Source organism: Anser brachyrhynchus, assembly GCF_964034855.1.
Source record: "Anser brachyrhynchus genome assembly, chromosome: 9".
Classification (NCBI taxonomy): domain Eukaryota; kingdom Metazoa; phylum Chordata; class Aves; order Anseriformes; family Anatidae; genus Anser; species Anser brachyrhynchus.
In genome coordinates, this window is record NC_137703.1 from 434,731 (window position 1) to 453,697 (window position 18,967).

The 18,967-nt window shown below is 45.0% G+C and overlaps 1 long non-coding RNA gene across 6 annotated transcripts in view; it reads left to right on the forward strand.

Annotated features, from left to right (window-relative positions):
* LOC308199879 overlaps window positions 1–18,967 on the forward strand; it is a 75,658-nt gene that overhangs the window by 41,385 nt on the left and 15,306 nt on the right. For 2 of the 6 annotated variants that reach the window (XR_013955069.1, XR_013955071.1), the window contains exons 2-3: window positions 11,694–11,858; window positions 12,131–16,283. This is a non-coding gene — a long non-coding RNA (uncharacterized lncRNA). Of the gene's footprint in view, window positions 1–842; window positions 1,054–2,025; window positions 8,270–11,693; window positions 11,859–12,130; window positions 18,696–18,967 lie in introns of those variants that run through there. The other 4 variants (XR_013955068.1, XR_013955067.1, XR_013955066.1 and 1 more) reach the window with 4 other exon arrangements.

Consider the following 18,967-nt stretch of genomic DNA (forward strand, 5'->3'; position numbering starts at 1 on the left):
AAGGAAGTAGTCTTGACAATAGTACTAATGGACATCTACGTTTAGCTGAATTGCTTGGTTTTGCAGTCAGTGGAGCAAGGGACAGCTTGGTAGTTCATGCACAACAACTGTCCTGAGCAAAAGCAGATGAAGTAATTTACAGGTGGGTGCTGCTGCCCAGTCCTTTGAGCACTTCAAGAGCAACATGAGTGCCATTCAGCCTCCTTGGGCATGTTGCTGCTGCAGGCTTGGGTTCCTCATCAGGTGTTTCTGTAGGCTTTCGCTGGTGCTGAGCAATTTCTCTTACTAGTTCTGCTGAATTTTACAGAGGAAATGGAAGTCAGAGTGCTCAAAGTCCATCTCTTTTCATGCTTGTTCCCGTAGAAAGCTGTGATTTCTGCTATGACATCCAAAGTCATGGCCAGTTAAGTCACAGTTGAATTGTAGTGGTCTCATATATGCATCAACCACCCTCAAGCTGGTGATCTTGCTACTCCTCGTGCGTGACCTGTCACAGTGATGTTCAAAGGACACCTGTGCTATTTATAATAAATATTATCAGACTGAATTCCACAAACAAATGCCTTTGCCTTTTGCAGAATCCTTTCCCTCACCTGTGAAAAAGAGTAATGCAGCTAGAGAAGTGGCTTTAATCTTGACCTGAACAGGATGTGGCTGTTGCCAGCAGGAGGGCTCTGCAGATTACTGGCAGCTTGTCTCTCAGATGCTGGCAGACAAGTACTCAGTCTAGTACCAACATGCTAGGCGGATTGTCTAGCTCCTATAGCCTGACACCCAACAGACGTATCAAGATGGAATCTGGAATTGCTTTAAAGCCCTGGCTTTTTCCTTTATTTTTACAGTGCTGTCTGACTGCAGCCCTCATTGCCCTGCAGTTGCCCCGATGTGACCTATGCAGCACACTGGTGCCCTTTTGTGCATAACTTCTTTGTGCCATGCAGCACCATCGTGGCCACACCAGCAGACCAGACCATCTGGCAAAGAGGCCTCTGTCATTGCTGAGAAGGGGAACATCAACCAGAACTGTGCTTTGCAGGACACACCTGCCTGCAGGTACTTCTGCGTGTCTCTTTATTGTCATCCGCGTTATCCCTCATGGATATCAGCTAGCTTACAAGCAGTGCCTGGTGGGGCAGAAGACACCTGGAGATGGCTTGTTTTCAGAGCACAGTTGGGAGTGTTTTTTTCTGTAAGACAATGAACATGCAGATGGGAGCGCATGGGAGATGCGTGCATAGCATCGCTGCCAGGCACCCCCATCCATTGGAAAAACTTCCACAGAATTAAAGGTTTATATAAACATAATATTAAATGTTAATGAGCTGGGCCCAGAGTATAGGTTTTCTAACTTTCAAAGATTGATTGCGCTGAGGTTCTGCTGACATAGAGCACCTGAGCTTTATTTTCTCTGGTGAATTTGCAGGTAGGAAGGAATACAACATCACGGTAACTGTTAGCAGCAGTTTCAGCTTCCCGTTACACACTCAGCCCTCTTTGAGGATACTCACACAGGCCAAAAGATGACAGGAACACCATAAAAGGTTTTCCCCAAAGAAAACTTTTTGAAGCTAGCTTTTGCTGTTTCTGAGATACATCCAAGATAGTGTTCACACATGAGTCCTTACAGCTCCTTTTGAAGGTCAGAAAGCTTTGTTTTCTTGGAGAAAAGACCATCAGCATTATTTGTGCTGGTCTGAACTTCAAACAAAATTGCTGCTAGAACTGACAGCAGACTATGGTATGCAGCACAGCCCTGTCATGGAATGGATAATCCCCCATCCTTAAATATACTTTTTATTTATGTTGGCAGTGTATATACTGCTAGGGATTTTAGCAGTTATCCCAGACATAACACTTCAAAAGCGCCACTGAGGAAACATCTATACAAATCTCTTTCTATTTCAAAACCTTAACTAAATAAATAATGTGAGCAGGCAAATATATTGCAGCTTGTTGAAACTTAATGTAGAAAAATGTTCAAAAGTAAAAGGAAAATATTCAGAGAGTATTTTTTCTATCACACAGACCTGAAAATTGTATCAGCTGGTGGCAGGAAGTGAGATGAAACCCCTATAATCCCATGGGAAACTGTAAGAAACTTCTTACATCTTTTGAATATTCATAAGTCTATGGGGCCAGGCAGGATCCAATCCACCCAAGGGTACTGAAAGAGCTGGTGGAAGTGCTCGCCAAGCCACCTTCAGTAGTTTTTTAGCAGTCCTGGCTAAATGGGGAGGTTAACTAGGAATGTGACACCCATCTACAAGAAGGGCAGGAAGGAAGGAATCCAGGGAACTACAGGCCTATCAGTCTGACCACAGTGCTGGGAAAGGTGATGGATCACCCTGAACTGGTCAGATCATCCTGAGTGCCATCATGAGGCACTGGCAGCCTCTGGTTTGCAGAGTGCACTACAGATGGGGAATGACAGCACTGCACTAATTTCTTTACTTTGGTGTAGATAGGTCTATTGTAACAGAAGGCCTTGTATAGCACATGGCATCTTCCACTCAAATGGTTGCAGTCAATAATGTCCCACCAGTTGAGCCATCTCACCATACGAATAGCCTTAAGTGCTTCATTAGAGCGCTTGCAAAGGTCTGCACCAATGTCTCTTTATTTGCACATTCCTCAGACTTGGCCTCAAGCTCTTCCAGTTCTCCTACTACTAACCAAACACACTAAAGAGCTGCATCTGTACAAACACCAGCAGTGCAGTGTCAGATTTCTTTCTCTTCTTCACAGTTGTTTGAAAAAAGCAGTTAATGGTATTAGTGGCGTCAGATGTTTAGTGAGGCTTGGGAAGGAGAGACTTGACATTATACCCCCTCTCTTCTGTAACCATATAACAGACATTGTTTAAATTTTCTAGTAGTTGTGCTCTAAAGAAATTACCTTGAAATGAAATCAGAGCTGAATGAAACTGAGTATGTCTGATGAGAAATTTATATAGTTTTTGTTTTTATCTCAAAAGCAATGAAAACCTTTAATTTTATTTATTTATTTATTTATTTATTTATTTATTTATTTATTGGGGGTGTGTGGGGGTGTGTGTGTGTAAAAATCCAAACAGGGCTCAGGAATGCCTTTTTATTTAATTGAAACATTTCAGCATTCCCAGAATCAATAGTGGTCAGTTTGTTTCTTGACCTGTCTTCAAAGTCAATTTCCATTTGAAGTGTTTTCCCTGTTAAACTGCATGTTTTGGCCAGCATTTCAGGAACCTGAATCTCTGCAAGTGTCAGGGTCCCCAGGGAGAGGGCAGCACCTTCCAGGGCACATGGAGCAGCTTGGCGATCAAGACATCTGCATTGCATTAGAGGAAACATAATCTTCCTGGAAGCTCTGCAGCTCTAACACAATGTGCTAGTAAGGAGATGCAGCGTGTCATTTGCTCAAACTGACACATAACAGTATTTCAGAATAAATAAAAACATTATGAAATAAGTTGCTTTCATTTTCTCAGCAAAAAGACGAGCATTTTCAGAAAAACTGTTGGTTTTTTTTTTCCACACCATTTTGTATTAGATGATTTTTCATCACAAAATCTTCCCAACAGAAAATTTATACCCAGCCCATGGTGAGACAAATGGAGAAGTGTGTGTGTGCGCGTGTGTATTCCTTGTGTAGCACCTCGTGCAGGAAGGTTTGTTTGGTGCTGGCCTCATGCACTGAAGTATCAGAATCTGCTTAAACCTATGCCAATTTTCATCTTGCACTTGCTGGGGGCAAATTGCCCCAAATACTAGTTTCTGAGCAGAAGCCTGTTGAGGATCCTGGGCAGTTCAGGAGCAACAGGGTAGACTGCTGGCAACTGTGCCAGAGCGTATCACTCAAATCCTCCTTGTTCGTTAATGTCACAAGCCAGGGGTCTGGCTTCTGGCTCGTTCTTATGCTGACCGGTTCAATCAGCACAGGCCTGCTTAGAGTTAATTGAATTAAATGGGAAGTTTGCCAGGGATGCCAGTTATCTTGGTTTCTTGGTTTAGTCATTAGCACAAAGACCATGTAAGGATTAGCTGTTGTTTGCTGTCTCAGGTGTCAGTGGTGACAGCAGCTAACAGGTTATGGTCTTTTCAGAAACAGTCTGTTCTGGAGGATATGGCAGCCTTCCTGGCGGATGATATATGTACTGATTTTTTAAAATGCAAGTATTCATTATTGGTATTACTTTATTTTATTCTTCACTTTGAATAACTTAAAGTATTTCATATCATGGGTCTTTTTAGCTGGTAACCTGCACTTGCATTTCCAGGGGCTTTGCAAATCTATGAGACAGACTTACTTGTCTTTCTGAGTGACAGCCTTCAGACAGACTTGCTTTCTGACTCTTCCTGGTCAGCTTCACTGGGTCCCTTGGGGTGCAGTGTTGCAGCTGCTGGTAGCACCGCTGCCGGGCTGAGCCGCTGCTCCTGGGCATCCGCTGGCCTCACTCGAGGCTTGTGAGGAGGGAGGAAGGAGATGGGCTTTGTGATTCTGAGGACTATTGCAGTGATAAATGAATGAGACCAGACTTAACTATTGCAGGAAAGAATGGGGTTTTGCTGTTTTGTATTCTAGATGAGAAATTCTGGTCCTGAAAGTCTGTACAACTACTGAGGAAGCAGTGGGAAAAGTAACATCTGTGAGGGCCCCAGGAGACCCTATAGCAAATCGAGACAGGCTTAGCATTCCTTAAATACTTCTAAGACAAGGGAAGAAACCCAAACTTCTTCCTTCCCCTGCTCCCCAGTGCTTCAGACTTTTGTTCTATTTAATAAACAAGCTAAACAAGGACAATTTCTGAAAGGCCCTGGGTCCATCCTGGTGGGCTGCATGGAGCAGGGAGTGGTGCCCACATAGTAATGAGATGCAACAGTGTTCCGGGGGGATGGCAGCGCTGACCAGCGAGCAGAACCACCGTTGGCAGTCAGCATGACGTGCTGACCTCAGACACTGCCCCTCTCCAGGGCTGGTGGAGGGTGAGGGTCCCCAGACTGCGGCCGTGCCTGTGCTGAGCCCCCCAGCAGAGCAGCTCCTGCCAGCCAGCAGCCTCCAGCCGGGCTGGGCTGCACGGTACCAGGTGCCACGGGGCCACGAGGCCTGGCCAGGAGAGGCCGGAGCCGTGGCTCCTGCTCTCTGTGCTGGGCTTAGCCCCAGCTGGGTGAGAACAGCCCGGGGTGGCTGCACGCCAGCCACTCCATCTAGGCCTCCTAACAGACGCCCGCTTTCACAAACCTCTCCTGCACAATGGGCTTCACAGTTGCGTTCTGAGTCCACGAGTTTGCAGCAATAATCCCAGTGTGTTCTGAGTGTTGTGAAAGGCGCTGTGTGTTAGGGAGTCATTTTAAACTGTTTTTGAGACTCTTAAAAATTTCTGAACTTTCAAACTGAATTCTGGTGATTAAATATTATTGTTGAACTCAGCATGAAATATAGAACAAAGCCTAAATCTGGTGGTGCTCTTGACTTCAGCAGTAAACTCTGACAGCATTTTTAATATATAATGTATTTTAGTAGTGAATGCTTAAAATTCTTCCTGTGCTTTGTGTCAGCTATTTCTCTCTCTTCTGTGGTTAGCCTGAGATCCTGCATTGGAATGAGCAACATGGAGATCTAAGACATGATAAGCTTATCCTAGACTGGTCTAATACAAGTTTTGTAGGACAGTATAGATACTTACTGGCAATGCTATTGAGTTTTTTTCTTTTTTGCCCATTATGTGCAGTTCCTCCTGCATATTAATGAATAGGGCAAAGACCACAATAGCCAGTGAACTAAGTCTAGCAAATGCGGTAGATGCAGACTGCTGCTGGTCCTGCTTGCGCTGCACCACTCCGTCAAGGTGCACCACGAGCATGGTAAGCTGGCTTCTGCCAGCAGGCAGCGTGCAAGGTGCCCAACTGCAGGCACTGATAGTGATGCTCTGACATGCCAGGATCAGACATACAAGCCTGCGTGCCCCGAGGCAAAGCTGCCCTGAGGCATGAGTCTATACAGACCACATGTTCTGGTCCTTCCAGCTTGGAGGTGGCTCCAGCTCCTTCTGCATAAGGATACACGCACTGGATCGATGTGCCAGGTTGACTCTGCGAAATAGTGTGCATAAGGCTGAAGATGTGTCCTGACAAGCCCCACAAGAAGGTTCGTGGCACAGCAGGGCTGTGCTCCTGCGGGAACCTCTTTGTTGCTGACTGCAGACGCTGTAGCCCTAGCCAGCCTGCTTGGTCAGAGCCTTTGGATGCTGACTTTTCATAGATAGATCCTCTTTCATTCATGCTTGAAAGATTTCAACAGGACTCATCTCTCACCTTGTTAGACCCTGCCTGTCTAAGATCACTAAGTCTGCCCTATCACTGGAAAATTGCTCACTGTCATGGATAAGTCAGAATTAATGTTCTGTGGCACTGGGAGTATGGTTCAGTATAGGGTCAGTGTGGTGCTGTGTGATAGCATGTGGCTACATGCCATGACCTACCGTCCAGCCTATGAGAGTTACAGTTCCTAAGGCACAGTTGTTAATTTCCCATCTACTTTGGAGTATTGTCAGGAAATAAAATACACAGGACTTAGACAAATCCTGAATCCATGAAATGCCTTTTGCACTGCATGAAAACAACACACAAATATTTCTTTCATGTAAAATATACCTGATGTTTCATTGATTTCAAAGAGAAATGCATGTGAAACTGTAACTGCAGTAAAAAGTAAATAAAATTCTAACTGCTTACTGAAATCAAAAACCCACAGTAATTATATAAGGGTAGAGCTGGTACAAAAAGTAGTCTTCGTTAGAGACAAAATGAGACAGAGGTGAAACATTATGCTAGTATTTCATCAAGGGTAGCACTTAAGTAGTTCTTTACAGAAAGGAATTGCAAAAGGTTTGTATCAAAGTAACTTTAGCCTAAGTTATTTGTAAAAGAGGAGATAAACATCTCTTTTTGGTATTTCACAGATAAGCTTATCAGATATGATAAATATGGCAGAGAAGTAATGAGAGCCTTCAAAAGATATTCTTTGTTCCTGGGCCCTTTTCTGGAGAACTTAATGTCCTGAGGGGACACTGAAACAACAGTTGCCTGTATTAAGTGAAAAAGCAGATATGTTCAAATTACTGTATTAAATAAGGTACACAGATCACTGTAATGTACTTTGTGACCTGCGTGTTTCAATGAGTACTGAAAATCTTCAGACTGACTTCCAAAGGCTGGCGGGTTTCATGGTGCAGGAGGACAACCTTAAGGCACTTTCCATTAAACCCTCTACCACTGCACTGCTTTCCTGAGCAGGGATGCTCCTCAGCGGCATCCTGGTGGTGGACCTGCTGGTCTTGCTGGCATGACTGTATACGTGGGCTTCCTTTATACTCAAGCTATGGTGGGAGCGGGAGGATGACTGCATACCCTCCTGGAGCAGCAGCCAAGTGTGGCTGGTGTCTCAGCCCTCTGCAGGAGAGCTGCAGGCATCAGTGCCCTTGCTCAGCGCCTGGTCCTTAGCACAAAGTGAAAGGATGCAAGTGGCCCATGAGTGCAGCCAGTGATGGAGCTTCTGCCCAGGGAGTTGGGGTGAGCTGCCATCAGCCCCTCGGGCTTTGGGGAGCTCAGGATGGCCCCACTGCATGGGAGGAGGGTGCAAAGGGCTAGCATCAAGCAGCACAGCCACCTGGGGCTGCAGGGTGCCCAAAGCCCTGTGCTCTCCCGATCTGGGTGCATGATGAAGTCTGCTGGTCCCTGGGCCAGCCAAGCAGCACTGAGTGCTTGGCTCTGCATCCCTCTGCTCCTCAGGCAACAAACTGAAGTTGTGCTGCGGTGGGGTGGTTCAGGGTCCAGCTTTCCATGAGTGAAACAAAGTGAAGTAAAATGTCTCTGTTGCTCCCAGCTGATGCTTTGAGCAAGGGTTGTGAACAAGAAAAGCATGCTGCAGTGGCTGTGGTGGGCTGTGCAACCTCATCCAGGTCCAGCTGCTGCAAGTTGCCCAGGCACAAGAGGAGTCCTGTGCCAGAGCTGAAAGTGGGTCGAGAGCCAAGCACCACTGCCTCTAGACCTCGCAGTGTCCTGGCCATAGGCAGACAAGCTGCTGAGCCTGTGCGATGCCTGGCTGCTGCAGAGCTTTTGGCTCAACCAGAGGCTTGAATCCCTGCCTCGTGTTTCCAGGTCAGATCAGAAAATTGGCCTCCTCCAGTCCTCAGATCGATCAATCATTTTGCCCTGCCCAAAGAGAGGAGACAACGTGGAGGGTGAAACAAATGAGCTCAGGACTTGCTAAATCACAAAATGCTAAGAAAATGGTGAGCTTTCTGTATTGGTTTTGACTTACTCTCTTTAAGAAAAAAGTCTTGATAGTGGCAACCTTTAACCTTAGCAGGATAAAGTATCAGCTAAAAATATTCTAGGAAAAAGAAGGGGAAAACATCTAAATACTAAGACACTCCAGCACTTTTAGTTTACCATTTCTCACTGTGAATGTGCTTGGCTCTCCCTGCCTGCCAAGCCACAGTGTTCCGAGTGCAGCCCCAGCACTGACCAGAGGCAGAACTGGTCGCAGGCGCTTGCTGTTGCGCGGCGGCTGGGGCCCGGTCCCGGCATCCCCTCCCTATCAACTTGGCAACCGGGGCGTGTTCCTCGGCATTCTGTAGGAAGGCAGGATTTATGTGCGCTTTGCAGTTATCTAGAAAAACACAACCCGCAGTGAGGCTCTAAACTGGCTGAGAGCCAATGGTCAGAAAGTGAAGATGAGCACATTGAATGAGAGAAACGACCTATATAGATGGGGATTTTACAGGCTACAAATGCTGCCAGGAATGTATGGAAATTCGCAATAACTAAAATTATATTTTTTATGTTTTTTGGAACCCAGTTAGAATTTCACAAACATGGTTCCTGCATATCTTCCACTTTTCTGATGTACACTAGCCATAAAAATGACTGTTATTTAAAGAACTGTACAAAGTTGAACTGATTCATCTGAAGATGCATTTTGTAAGTTGATTTCAAAGCTGTTTCAAAATCCTGATTGAATTTTGCCCTGAGTTAATATGGAACTGTCTCAGGAATATTAAATTATGCTCACTGAGAGTAACTTCAAATTAAAATCACGACCTGATCTACCTATGTCTGTGTTAGACTTTATGCCAGTCGAACAGTTATAGTCTAAGAACCAGTGATCGGTATAACCTGTGGCAAAAGGCTGTGATCTGTCTGGCTGCGGGCAGAGAGACATTTCAGTTTGATCTAATGAAGTCTGACAATTTCTGCTGATGAAACTGGGATACCAAAGAAAAGCTGCTAAGAGCTCCATAGCAGCAGCCTCTCACACAGGTGGTATCCCAACATATTTTTGTCCCAAATAATTCCAGCTCTTCCCAGCTGTGTTGTGTTGGTTTGTTTTTGATACTGTCCTGTGACATCTGAGTGTTTTAACACACATCTGAGACAATGTACCTTACTTCAGAGTCTGATTTCACGTTGCCCTGAAAAGCATTCTCAGAAGTAAAAAGCCTTGTGCTCCAAAAGCACCTATCTATATGCAATAATCAAATTATTTCTTTTTAATTTTTAATGCAAAAAAAAATCATTTTATACGTTTAATGCAAATGTGTAAAAACTGCTAGAATATACATTCCAATACATGATTTTGTTTTTAAGCACAGAATCCTATTAGGCTTAAAAATAGAAATTCTCTGAATATTCTTTTACATTCTTCTCTGAGCACAGTGAAGGGGATGGTTAGGTACACCGTCACACTGTGTTGGTCATGTTTCTCAAATTCTTTTCTAAAAAGAGGTGTCACTGTTTGGCCAGCTGAGGTAATCCGATTGGCAGGAGGGAAACTTAGTTCAACAGGCAGAATTTTAAAAACAGTGTGGTTCTTTGTTTAACAGCCAGATTCTACACAAATCAGCTCCAGCTCTGAAATAATTTTTCTCCCCACCCTCATGCATCACCCTGTCCTGGCTGGTGTTGCTGCCCCTCACTGCACCCTCACTGCACCCCAGATCTGACGGTCTGAGATGGGTGAGAACATGGGCTAGCTGGCCAGCACGGTGGCTCCACTGCTGCACAGGGATGCTGCTTAACCTTTCTCTAATTTTTCCAGAGTGCTCTTTGCTTATGCACTCCTCAGGTTCCAGGCTGCGCATTTTGTATCACCAACAGCCTTGGAGCTTTTTTCCAGAGACATTTCTTCTTTTCTCCTTGCCTATGCTCCTCCTTATACCTCTTCTGCTTTGAGAAAAGTATCACTATTGGTTACCAGCTCCCTCTTTAGTTGGGAATGTCACTTAAATCTGTATTATTTGAAACCATGCAAAGTTTGCTCCAAAGCATGCCCTGCAGGGGCAGGTCTGAGACTACTGACTGCAGCTGGCAAGGCAGGCATCTCTGGGGCATGCCCATCAGGTACTGGCATGGGCTGCCCAGGGAAGTGGCAGAGTCCCCACCCCTGAAGGTATTTAAGAGACGTGTGGACATGGCAGTAAGGGACATGGCTTAGTGATGGGACTCGGTAGGTCAGGTTGATGGTGGTGGTCGGACTTGGTGACCTTGAAGATCTTTTCCAACCTAGATGATTCTGTGATTGTATTCTGTGATTCTATGATTTTCCCTCCCCAGTGCCCTGCAGCTTTCCTCTCCTGCAGCGTGTCCCCAACAGCAATATCTGGGAAGACAAAAGGTGGTGAGGGAAGACAACGTGCACAACACCATTCCATGCAGATCCCTGCGCTGGCTGTGAGGGGAGACAGCTCAAGACTGTTCTCACAACTGTTCTTCCTCTGAATTCACCTCTATTTCTTACTCTCCCAACCCCAGTGGAAAGCAGATAGAAATCAGGACAAACAGAAGGAAATCTGGGCAGGAACTCCCGGAACTCCAAGGTGCTCTCAAGGATGTCAGGGGAGAACGACATGTGCTGTGCCACCATGTTCAAGTTCCCAAACGAGGGAAGCTTGGAGGAAATGAAAAATGTGCCTCTCAGATCAGGTTCCTTCTGAGGAAATTTGGAGGAAGCAGGGGAATGGTCAGGACAGAGCCAAGGCAGAGGTGGTCCAGCAGCAATGTGCAGAGCCAGAGTGAAGCTGCCCTTGTCCTGCTGCAGCCTCCAGTCCTTCCCCAGGTGTGCCTGGGCCCTGTTGTCATTTCAGAGCGGGGGCAGCAAGTTAGGCTCAGTCCCACCAGAAAGAATGCACCTTGAGGAGCTGTGCAATGCACTGGAAGATTGGTCCCAGGTTTTTTTGTTCAGATTGAATGAATAACGCAAACCAAAACTCCTGAAGGTTACAGTAATGGAAAATAACAATTAATATTGTTGTTCAGCCAATGTTTTACATCACGTAGAGATCAGATGTTTAGCAATAACACTGATTTACAATGACAAATATATGACTGTCCTAATTACCTAGTACCAGGTTTTACCACCCTTTTTACTCAGCGAGTGGTTTTCCTGGCTGGATGTGGTCCTACTGACTGTGATCAAGGCAGGGACCTGGCTGATGGAAAATGAAGGTGTGCAGCAAGTATTTCTCTTGTCTCAGTCTGGCAACAGTGCTTTTAGGATTTGCGTCTGTCATCCACTAATCTTCTGCTTGCTTTTTCAAATGTACCTTCATAATCTTAAATACGTGCAGCTGCCACTGAAACTCTAGGCAAAACTGCATTACAAATGTTACCTTCTTTTCTGCTGCCATTTGATTTATCATTGGCTTTCCATTTCAGATCTGCTGTTTTCTGTTTGGAGCCTTTATTGTAGGAAAACCTGCACATGAAGAAAGGAAAAAAGAAGTAAATGGAAAACAAACCAGAGTCATGTCCATTAAATTCTTCTGCGGAAATGCTGGCCTGCCTTCTTCAAGTATTTGGACCTGCTGCAGAATATGCAAGGTAAAAATAGCAAGCGGAGTACTAAAACAAAGAGGGAATAAAGATTAACACAGAGGATCTGGTGGCCTAAATATAGACAATTCTGCCCTTCTCCAGTGACTTACGGTAACAGAGGAATTATACAGCCAGCATGATTTGGCCAATACCCAAAGTATAACACAGAGATCTGACAGCAGCTAGAAAGTGTGGCATTCTATTTGGCACAGCTGTCATGTTGTACTAAGGCCATTACTTCCCTTTAATCCTAATTAATGCTCTCTCTTTCCACTCAGGCAGGTTCTCTGGTCAGCAGTAATTCTGGGGTCTGGTTCTGCTCTCCCTCAAGAGCTGTCAGTCTTCAGGCAGCTTGTTGCTTTGTGCTCCTTCCACACAGGAGCAGACGAACTCATGAATGAAACATTACTGATACTGAAGAGAACTCCTGGCATCCACCTCAGCAGAAGAAACTGACTTATCATTCATTGAAGACATCCGTACTTATACAGGGAATGCATGCTCACATGGCGGTGCCAAGCCAGGGCTGCCACTGGAGGAGAGGGACAGAAACGGGAGAGGAAAAGGGGGTGGAGGAGAGGAGAAGGATGAGAAGGAAAAGAGGAAGAGGTGAGGGAGATGTTCCCCTGCTACATACAGATGCTGCACTGCCTGCCAAAACAGCCCAGCCTGTGGGTTGCCCTGAGGGTGCCTGCTTAGCCACCCTTGGAGGAACTGCCACCTGACCTCCTCCAGTTGGGCTCTGTTTTGACCCTAAACCTAAAAAACTTTTGCAGTCTGAAAATACTGAAACGGTTTGTTCTTTTTTTTGGTTGTTGTTCTTTTTTTTTTTTAATTATTATTATTATAGATATGATATTACTAAAAATAGACCTGCATGTGCAAGTTTGAAATGTTTCATTTCAAACACAAGTACAACATAAATGCAGTTGGAGTGGAACTTGTCTTGCATCAAGAAATCAAAGCAGGCATGAAGGAAGAGAGCATGTTGTGCTGAACAGTGTATGACTGTTCCATGGGGCAAGATGGATTGACCATATGTTGGTATCCACGACTTTATGCAAATTCTGTGTCTGTGAAAGTTACCTAATTAAGTCAAGTTCCTGAAACATCTCAAATGGGGATTTGCACAACTTGTCTTTGAACTGATGCTCACTGCTGCTACCGGCACGTGTCCAGGAGCCGCTTGGCTGCGCGTGTGTCTGAGCCACCCAAGGCAGCTGCGGTGCAGCAGGAGCTGGAGGGGGCACAGCACCAACATGCCACCAGTTCCTGGTGTCTGTGTTTGCTGCGGAGACACCTGAGGAAGGTCTTTTCTCAGAAGAACCGTGCCTTACAGGGTGTGCAGGAGGGTCTGTCTCCACGTCAGCTGTCAGCCAAACAGATGAGTAACAAACCTCCAAAATCAGAGTTTTTCAGCTCAAGAGTAGTAGAAGAAGGTGAAACTGGCACTGCTCAGCTAAGTGTGGATATCTCTGTGTAAATCAACCCTGATGGCTGAGAAATTGAAGTTGGTAGATGTAGCTAAGACTTTTAAAAGGCGTCAGAGGTAATCCATTGATCTATTTACTAAGATATTGCCAAGTTGTTTTTTTTTTTTAACCAGACAACCTCTTGAGAGCTGCGTATGTGTAATTATTGATTCTGTTCTTTTATGGTCTGCAAAATGTTGGGAATAGTGAATACTGTCCAGAAGATTGGAAACATTTTTGAGGTCCGGCGCCTCTACTGGAAATCTTTGAAATAGTTTGCAAGAATATGGTTAAAGCAATACAGTCAGCCTTGAGTAATTTAGTTGTCTCCCCCTGAGGAACCGATAATGACAACTATTGGAGACACTGCTGGGTTGCACGGACCTCTGACAAATTTTATGTCCTTATGTTTTCAAAAGTATCTAGTACTGGAGGCAGTCTGTGTTCTCCAGAAAACCTTGATGCTGAGAAGCCACTTTCATTATCTTGATTTGTGCAACATTACCCCAGTTGTCCCAGCAGAGGTGCAGATCCTTATGCAATAATGACAATTTGCAAAAGTTACTTTCTGTGGAAACTCTAGAAATAATCAGCAGATCTTAGTAACCCCAGGCCACAGGCAGGAGGAGGAAGGAACAACACACTGCTGTAGAATTACAGAATGCTTTGGGTTGGAAGGGACTTAAAAAAACCTATACTTTGTCTTGATTTGTTCTCATTTAGTGCATGTCCCAGAAGGATATCCTTGAGCTTTTTCCAGTCATCTTGCCTCTGACAGCTACTCCAAAAGCAACAAATGTCTAGCAAGCATCCAAGTGCCCTGCAAACCAATGAACCTTATCTTCAACTTGAATCTGGAGCAACTGTAGTGAATAAATCAGTTTTTCTGCATTTGATCTGGTATGTGGTAGGTGACTGCTTTGTCCAATACTTCTAGTATGATGCCTTAAAGACTTGAAACCTGGGAAGAGCTGCAGTATCTTGTCAAAAATTCAGATGACCATGAGGAGCCTTTGTTCAGCACTAAGCCACTTACATACATAGACAGCATTAATCATCTGGTGTACACAGAAAACCATGTGAAGCTTCAGAGGAGAGCTGTAGATGTTCCTTGTTCTTCAGGGGTCACTTGGTAACAGTGCATGGAAGTTGGGATTATGTGACCATCCCAAGGCTTCGACACGTTTCAGTTCATTTAAATCCATGTTTTAATTTCCTATTTATTATCACATAGCTTATTGCTTTGTTAGAGACACACATTTGTAATGCCTGGAAGGAAAAGCTGCAGTGTCAACTCACCTTTAACTTTAGACTTTGGAGAGATCTCACAGAAAGCAATCACAGATCTCCAGGTTTAGAAGCCCTGCTGTTTGTTTGTCCACTTGGTGTGCATGTGTGTCTGTGTTTAGAGACGTGTTTTTGTTTGTTTGATTGTTTGTTTTTCCAAAAGCTTGGAAGTGGCTGAGCATTATAAGAATCTACTGAAATGTGTATTTGAAAATCTCATCCATTCTCAGGGCAACAGTAAACTATACCAATTTTGTAAAAACAGACAAATTTTGAAGGTATGAGCCTTTGATGCTCAGCCCCAAACCACTGCCATGTGGCCAGGCATTCTCATCCACAGGCTGGGATTTCTCAAGAGGTGCCAGCCCAGCTGTTTGTACAATTACAGACTTCTACAAAGCTACCTCATTTTTTCCCCAATTTCAGTGTGTTTTCATTTAACAAAGAAAGTAGCTGGAAAATTACCCAGAAATATCTGACCTTTGGAAAGACCTCTAAGGCACAGTACAATTACCTGATGTTCACTGAACTGGTTCACGTGGTTCCCACTCTGAGTGATTTTCTAGGTTTACCCAAGTGTGAAGAGGGGTCTGGTTATATGGAGGAGGGCAAAGGAGAGAATAAACTTCGTGAAGGTGCAAGAAATCCACCAGGGAATTTTACAACTTATGTTTGCTTCAAGGGAAAGAAAGGGCAAATAAAGGTACCCAAGTCAAAGTAGCTTTTTGGATTTGAACTTCAAAAGAAAGTAACAGAGGAAAGATCTGAGGTATCGGTAGCTTTTAGTATAAACTGTTTCATTGCATTAGGTAGGCATTGCAGACTACGTCAAACTTAGCTTTCTTAGCCACATGATAAATTCTTTTTTTTGTCTTTTTTTCTCTTTTTTTTTTCCCAAGTATGATAAAAATGTAACAAAAATGACATTTTTCCCTTTCAGCTTTTCTTTCCTTCTGCCTTTGCTTTCACTGCACACGGGAGATAACTTGGCTAGCCCATCACCTGTGTTCACTCCAGGGGCTTGCCGTGGTGTTTCTGCAGCCCTTTCTATTGCATGTTCCTTGACACTGGAACAAAGTATGTGAGTTATCTGGGGCTGCAATCTCTATTAGGCTTTAGGGAAAATACCTTTCTAAGGAAATAAATTCCATGGTTGGCACAAATGTGCCTCTACTATGCATTCTTTTTTTTTTTTCTTCAGTGGAAGGTATAAGCAGGTGTACATAAAAGTATGACTTTGATAGCTTTGTATTGACAGAGACACAAAGTGGTGTTTTTGCCTGCTGCCCCCTCTGCTCTGAACTGCCAGCAGCACTAGAGGGGAATGCAGGGAGACGGACCTTCGTACTTTGTGAGAGCAGTAATATCTGAAAACTTGAAGACTGCTTAAGACTAGAGAGATGGATTTCTGTCTTTGATCAGAGAGAGCACAGTATGCAAAAGGAAGTACATTTGCACAAAAGAAAATTATTTTGAATACTTTTGGAATAGAAGGACTTCCACAAATAAAAGCAAGTAGTCAGTGCCCCTTCTGCCTGTGTTATTGAGCAAAAGGAGCAAATTCTCCGAGACTGGCTAGAAAGAGAAGAACATCATCATGGAACTGTAGCAATGAAGCAGTTTCTAAATATGTGGTGTAATATCTTTCCAATAAAAGAAATTTCAGAATTTACATTTGAGATAGTAGCTTCTGAGTGGAAACTCTAAATCTACACAGAGACAAATCAAAAATTTTGATTACTCCAGTCTTTTAATCTTACCGTATAAAATAGCAGTAACCTCCTGAGTCCATGGAGAATCATAGTCTGTTCTGCCTGAGAAGTCCTTTGATGACAGAAAGCTTCACGGGGTACAAGGTTTGATTGTGCCCACTGTGGTCTACAGCATGCATCTGGTTTATGACTGAAGTCCTCTTCTCTAGGGACTTTAACCACGATGTCCTAATGGTGAGTGCTCCCATACTCCAAGGCATGGAATCAACACCCGGAATTGCAGACAGGTGCCTAAACCTGAAATCAAACACTAAGGTGCCCGTGAGCCTTGTAGCTGCCAGCACAGCTGTGGGGTGCATACCGCGGAGCCCAGCCTCATCCCCACTGGGACCTACGACCTTGGCCTCCTGAGGAAGCTGTCCTGGTCCTTGCAGGTGCGGGATGTGCTTTCAGCTGCCATCCCAGCAGTCACGGCACTTGTCTGTGGCACAGGAAACCCCAGGACCACATTTCTGCTCTGGCTGGGGGTGCGAGGGCTTCAGGCAGGGCTGGCCTGCCGGTCCCTCAGCAGGAGGGTAGTGCTGCGCCTGCTGGCTCCACTTCGCACGGGATACCGAGCCTTGCATGGGGCCAGATGCTAGAACCCAGCTCTGCAGTGGGGCTGTTGGTGGATTTGGTTGTGAAGCCAGTACTGGTGTTGCTCCAAGCACGGCTGTGGCACCCAGCATGAGGTGGAGCAACTTCCACCACAGGCTGCATGCTTCACCTCAGGATCCAGGCACTACCCAAATGAGCAGGATGGGGCTGAGGCCTTATCTAACCTCAGTTAGATCCCTGCCCCTGGTGGGAGCTCTGCCCAAGCAGTGGGTTACTCAGCGACAGAGCCTCTGTGCAGGCTGGGGCACCCACCGGCAGGAGGCAGCTTGTGACTATGAATGGCGCCTCCACAGGCAGAGGGACAGTGGTGGTGGGCAGGCAGTGACCTGGCTCTCCATGGAGCAGTGTGTCCCAAAGCATGGACTGATTGCACCTTTCTTGTTGATATGTTATGGGACTGTTCCCCTTACTGATATGTGGGGTCAACATGCAGAGTTTAAATTTGGGTCCTAAGTGTTAGTGTCAAGTTTCCACAGAATTTTGTGTCTTTGGATCTGCTGTTTTTCCACACAAGCTCGTGGAGTGGGAATAAAACTGTCCTTTGGGACAAAAGCAGAACATCTTAAAAATAGGTGCTCACATAAACTCTGAAGGCTGAGGTGCTCTAAAAGCAGTAGTCTTTCATCAGTGTTTGTTTTCAAGCTCAGGAACAACTCTGAGTGAGACTCACTTCAGTTCAGGGATACAGAAAGGAAAATCGTATGTTAGAAGTAAAAGAAGAACCCTGAATAAGAAGATTTTTCAGAAAGCCATTTCTTACCCTAGGTAAGATTTTCAGATCAAAGTGAATGGTTATTCAGGAAGACACTGAAGCACGTGGTTAGAATACTAGCTCCCAGACTTTCTCTGGCAGCAGCCATGCTGGAAGACCAGTTTAGTCTAAGCTCACAGCAGCATAAATAGGGAAGAGGTGGAATTCATCAGGCCAGTGCCTCCTCTTTTTGGAGGCTGAGCAATGCGCACAGGTCCATGCTCCTGAATTCATGCCCGTTCTGGCATTTTGTCTGCCTGATACTTAAGCCTGTGCACTTATCTTGGTCTATGCAAAGTTCACCAAGGTCTGCCAAGCCTACAACAGTTACTTATGGGCCACAGATGGATGCCTCATCTTACTGGAGAGATTTGTGGAAGTTTTCTGTCTTCCTTCCTTAACAATGCATACTGCTTGTTAACAGCTGATCCTGAAAAGGCGCTGACATAAGGGCATCAAGGAGTATGGTTTTACAGACATGCACTCCCTGCATTTCTGACTAAAAGAGTATGTGCTGAGTAGTTAAACTATGACAGAAAGACTGAAATATTTGAGAGGTTTATACCGGATCCTGCTTTTAACTATCTGTAGCCCTGTTTGGAGAAGGGTTGTAGTTAGTACATGCTTTTAGCTTGAATTTGCACTTCTTCAGTCTGGAAAGAAGAATGGAAGGAACGTTCTGGGCACAAATTCCATGTACATCTCACACCATCTGCTAATATCATGTGTGAGCCACTCTGCTGCCAGAAACTGAGGAACAAAGACAACATCATTATGGAGAAAATTGCACTGCTCCAAAAATGAGACTCGTGCTACAGATAACTTGATAGCTCCGTGCCTGTTGGGGCCAAGGTTGGGGCCAAGTCCTGTTCGCCTGACGCTTGCATAAAGCCAGGATAATGTCACTGAAACCAGTGAGGGACCTTACAGAGGCAAAGCTGTTCCTGCTGAGCCTAATCAGCAAGTAAGTTTTATAATCAATTTAGTATGATGGCCTTGTTGGAATCCCAGAAATGAAATTTGTGTGTGTGTGTGTGTCGAGGTGTGTGTGTGTTGGGGGGTAAGCCTTAATTGTGTGATACACATCAGGCTTTACCACTGCAACAAGCGTGATGGGACCGAGACACCCTGTTCTCAAAGTGCAAGACCCTGGTGTGTGGCAGTGTGTGGCTGGCTCCCTCCTGCTGCTCAGGAGCAGGGAGACAGGCGAAATCCCCAGGGGGTAAACATGAAAAC